At 35.4% G+C, this 5,363-nt stretch overlaps 1 protein-coding gene across 1 annotated transcript in view; it reads right to left on the bottom strand.

Annotated features, from left to right (window-relative positions):
* LOC124008381 (gastrula zinc finger protein XlCGF57.1-like) overlaps positions 1–4,981 on the bottom strand; it is a 16,854-nt gene extending 11,873 nt beyond the window's left edge. Inside the window, exon 1 of the mRNA XM_046319625.1 lies at positions 4,723–4,981. The gene's annotated coding sequence lies outside the window, so the exon portion shown is untranslated. The remainder of the gene's footprint in view (positions 1–4,722) is intronic.
* Between the last annotated feature and the right edge of the window lie 382 nt (positions 4,982–5,363).

Below are 5,363 nucleotides of genomic sequence, written 5' to 3'. Positions count from 1 at the left end.
ATCTGTGCAGGAAACATATTTTCCAGGAGATTAAAGCTTGTTGGTGAAACCTAGCTAATTTAGCAGGTCATCTTTCAGGAATATAATTACATTTCAGTAAAAATTGAAGACCCAATTTATTCAACACATTGTTTGGAATTAAATACCAAATTGATTCTGTTTTGACCAAACATTTTTTTCAACCAATTGATCTTGAAAATAAGAATTTGTTCTTAACTGATTTGCCTAGTTAAATAAAAGGTAAAATAAAACAAGTGTTATTTATGTTTATACAAAATCAAATGTACAAAAAAATACAAAATTTATACAAAATCCAACACTTCCAGACCGCCTTCGCCTCTTTTATTAGGACTGACTTTTTAAACTTTGTTTGATTTATTTTTTACAAGTCAAGAAAGGTATTTTTGATCTCTTTATTTACAAGTAGAGGGATTTACACATAAAGATAATGAGGGGTACACAAAGTGAGAAAGAAAGAAGAAGTACTCTCCCAAGTATAGACAGATCTCTTTGTAGACAATTATTACATATATTCAAGGTTTTATACATTTTAGGAGAGAAATTCACATGTTGTCTGACTAAGTGTTTTGATAGATGTCATTCTAAATCTTTAACACAGTCCTTTACAGGAATATTTTCAAATTTTTTTTTTTTTTTAATCTTCAGGGTAATTTAAAACATACGATTTCACATGTAGAAACATTGAGTTTTAATCCTGATGCAATAGTGAATGCAGTTATAGCATTAAGACGACCTGGTCTTCATCTCTTAAAGGGTAAAGAGGAGTATCATCAGCCAGTTGGGAAATGTTGATTTCTTTGTTAAAAATGTTTAAAGCAATGCAGATTTGCATCATTCAGAATATCTAGAGATAGAAGTTCAACCAAAATTAAATAAAAAGGGCGAAATTGGGCATCCCTGTCGTGCACTATTTATAGTGAATCTTTTGGATGTATTAAGGTTTAGTAACACAGAACTATTTATAGTGAATCTTTTGGATGTATTAAGGTTTAGTAACACAGAACTATTTATAGTGAATCTTTTGGATGTATTAAGGTTTAGTAACACAGAACTATTTATAGTGAATCTTTTGGATGTATTAAGGTTTAGTAACACAGAACTATTTATAGTTAATCTTTTGGATGTATTAAGGTTTAGTAACACAGAACTATTTATAGTGAATCTTTTGGATGTATTAAGGTTTAGTAACACAGAACTATTTATAGTGAATCTTTTGGATGTATTAAGGTTTAGTAACACAGAACTATTTATAGTGAATCTTTTGGATGTATTAAGGTTTAGTAACACAGAACTATTTATAGTGAATCTTTTGGATGTATTAAGGTTTAGTAACACAGAACTATTTATAGTGAATCTTTTGGATGTATTAAGGTTTAGTAACACAGAACTATTTATAGTGAATCTTTTGGATGTATTAAGGTTTAGTAACACAGAACTATTTATAGTTAATCTTTTGGATGTATTAAGGTTTAGTAACACAGAACTATTTATAGTGAATCTTTTGGATGTATTAAGGTTTAGTAACACAGAACTATTTATAGTGAATCTTTTGGATGTATTAAGGTTTAGAACACAGAACTATTTATAGTGAATCTTTTGGATGTATTAAGGTTTAGTAACACAGAACTATTTATATATATATTTTAAAACATGTGAATGACTGACTTCTTTTTTTACCGAAACAAACTAAGTTTAAGAGACTGAAAGAGGATTTCATGTTCAATTGTGTCAAAGCTTTTACAGAAGTGCAGAAATAAGACAACCGCATGAGTCAACTGCATCTCCACGGTCCAAGACTAAACTAATGTTAGAGCTGATGTGACGGCCCCAAGACTAAACTAATGTTAGAGCTGATGTGACGGCCCCAAGACTAAAGTAATGTTAGAGCTGATGTGACGGCCCCAAGACTAAACTAATGTTAGAGCTGATGTGACGGCCCCAAGACTAAAGTAATGTTAGAGCTGATGTGACGGCCCCAAGACTAAAGTAATGTTAGAGCCGATGTGACGGCCCCAAGACTAAAGTAATGTTAGAGCTGATGTGACGGCCCCAAGACTAAAGTAATGTTAGAGCTGATGTGACGGCCCCAAGACTAAAGTAATGTTAGAGCTGATGTGACGGCCCCAAGACTAAAGTAATGTTAGAGCTGATGTGACGGCCCCAAGACTAAACTAATGTTAGAGCTGATGTGACGGCCCCAAGACTAAAGTAATGTTAGAGCTGATGTGACGGCCCTTCATAAATCCTGTTTGAGTCTCATTTATAATGGTATCTATTCCTTTCTTTAATCTTTTGGCGTAAACCAGAGCAATCCATTTGTGATCAGTATTTAATAAAGTAATTGGTCTCCAATTGTCAATGAGAGAAAGGTCTTTATCGGGCGTGGGAATCAATGAAATAAGGCCCTGTTTCATAGTGGAGACCATTTCACCCTTTTCTATGCAATCTTGAAACATTAAATATAGCGTGTTCTAGTGACTTCCAAAACTGTCTATAGAATTCAACTGACAGGCCATCAGGGCCAGGAGATTTCCCTTTTTTCATTGAATTCAGAGCCTCTCTAATTTCCTCGATTGACACAGAGGTGAATCGCAAACTGAGTGGAAATCCATCCTCAATAACAGGGATATCATTCTGAATGTGGCACATGTAGCTTTCACAACCATCTTCCTGAAATTGTGAGTTGTAACGGTTTTCGTAAAAGGAATTGACAACTGTTGATATTGTAATGGGATCTTTGCATAAAACCTCATTAATTTTGAGTGCCGTTATAGATTTTAATTTTGTAGTTTCTCTTTTCAAGTGCAAAGAAATTAACCTGTTTCTTTCCCCCTCTTCAAGCCATTTTGCTCTTGATCTTTGACAGATCTGTGTAAAACTGTTCTAATTCTAGTTGTAAAGATTTAGATACAGACTCTTCTTCTTGAGATAGTTTTCTACAGAAAGATAATCTGTCAAGCTCATCGTTTTCCTCTAAGATTCTTCAGGTGCTTCAGCTATTTGGCACATTCAATGGCTACAACTCTGACTTTATATTTGAAGAATTCTACTTCCTGGACCCAAATCTTCTCTTGCAAAAAAAAATAAAAAAATCTTCGGCTAACGATTTGATGTTTCCAATGAAAATAGGATCTTTAAGAAGTGTGTTGTTTAAATGTCCAATATCCTTGAATACAGTTAAGATTTTTTTTAGTAGCTTTTAAATTCAGAGAAATCAAACGAGGATCAGAAAAGGGAGCCAACAGATGATCTTCATTTGTAACAAAACGGGGGAGATTAGGATCATTACACCATTGATGAGGATCATGATTCTAGATTTTCGTGACATTGTTTTGTTGGTCCACCCTTTGCGTCCGGATTCAACACCAGGCATCAACAACACAGAGATTATTGCATAATGTTGTGACGATATTGCTATTTCGAGAGCTTTGACTCGTTCTAGGTGGAAAACGATCAGTAGATCCCATCAGGTGTTTCATTAAAATTAAAATTTGGGTACTTGTTTTGAGTAAACCCTCTCATTTTCTAGGAAGTTGGGCAAAAATGAGTCTTATATGAAGCATGTGTCCATACACATTACAGATGATGAAAATATCATTGTCAAGTTTAACAGTTACTATATGACCCATCTCCCATCCTGTGAAGATGTGGATTCTAGAATGTCCCCTTTAAAAACTTGTGAAGATGTGGATTCTAGAATGTCCCCTTTAAAAACTTGTGAAAATGTGGATTCTAGAATGTCACCTTTAAAAACTTGTGAAAATGTGGATTCTAGAATGTCACCTTTAAAAACTTATGAAAATGTGGATTCTAGAATGTCCCCTTTAGAAAATGGTGAAAATGTGGATTCTAGAATGTCCCCTTTAAACTTATGAAGATGTGGATTCTAGAATGTCCCCTTTAAAAACTTATGAAGATGTGGATTCTAGAATGTCCCCTTTAAAAACTTGTGAAGATGTGGATTCTAGAATGTCCCCTTTAAAAACTTGTGAAGATGTGGATTCTAGAATGTCCCCTTTAAAAACTTGTGAAGATGTGGATTCTAGAATGTCCCCTTTAAAAACTTGTGAAGATGTGGATTCTAGAATGTCCCCTTTAAACACTTGTGAAGATGTGGATTCTAGAATGTGGCCTTTAAACAGGTCGATAAGCGCCAGAACACCAGCAGAACGGTTTGATCCATGACTGAAATAGGCCGTGCCTCCCCACTGTGACTTCCACAATTGCAAGTCACTTTCACAGGAATGAGTTTCCTGAAGGACAAAATATACTTTATTGCGTTTACAATATATAAAGCTTTTCTTTTTTTTCTCTGTAAGATCTCTCAAACCCTTAGCATTTAGGCTGACGATATTGAGTGAGTTTAAAACAAAGTCCCACATAAAAATATTTTAAAAAGAGACAAACTAGACAACAGATGTGAACAAAAAAACAAATCTGGCCTGTGAGTGCCTCTGGAGGGGTCGCGATCACATTTTCGAGTCAAGTATAAATAGGCTCTTAGCTCCCCTTAGACGTAACCGAGTGCAGACAGCAACCGTAAGCTATTTCAATCAGCTTTTCGTGACAAAGACAACTGTAACATTAAAACAAATTACAAATAATAATTCTTAAAATAGTTGAAATGGTGATATCTTACAAGTTTAATTAATTGAGTAGAACTATAGCTAGCTATATGTATAATTTAATACGTTTACAAACCTGTTCTACATAGTTGTATCTCCGGTGTGATCCGCAGCAGTCTCCGTAGCCGATCATTTTCCTCCTGGTATTTCAATACCGTTTTCTCAACTGCCCCAAAAATATCCACATCAGCCGGCGTTAAACGATCATTTAAAAACACACTCAACAACTGTAGTTTAGACATTTTCAGTGGACTTGGTGTTTGGGTAGCCAATTGAGTTCAGTCGATATGTCTTTCTTTACTCCACAAAAGGAATGCATAACCAACAATCTCCAATCCTACTTCCGTGTTGTAGTGAAATCATTTTTAGAAAAATCAGTGGTTCTAGTGAGGGGTCAACAGCGCCCCCAGCTGGATGGAGGTTTACTGTGCAAGGCAGCCTACAGACCAGTAGTAAAAGCAAACGACGACGACATGGCGACAAACGGTGGTTATCATCAGTATAGGATGATCTGTGAGAATCGATTATTAAAATCGGGAGTCGACTGAATATCATTATTCTATACAATATTACACACACACACACACACACACACACACACACACACACACACACACACACACACACACACACACACACACACACACACACACACACACACACACACACACACACAGAGAGTCTGTCCTCCCCCCACCTTCCCCCACACACACACAG

Source organism: Oncorhynchus gorbuscha, linkage group LG21 (assembly GCF_021184085.1).
Source record: "Oncorhynchus gorbuscha isolate QuinsamMale2020 ecotype Even-year linkage group LG21, OgorEven_v1.0, whole genome shotgun sequence".
Classification (NCBI taxonomy): Eukaryota; Metazoa; Chordata; class Actinopteri; order Salmoniformes; family Salmonidae; genus Oncorhynchus; species Oncorhynchus gorbuscha.
Note: the sequence above shows the minus strand (reverse complement) of the source record. Positions and strands in the feature narration are given on the sequence as shown.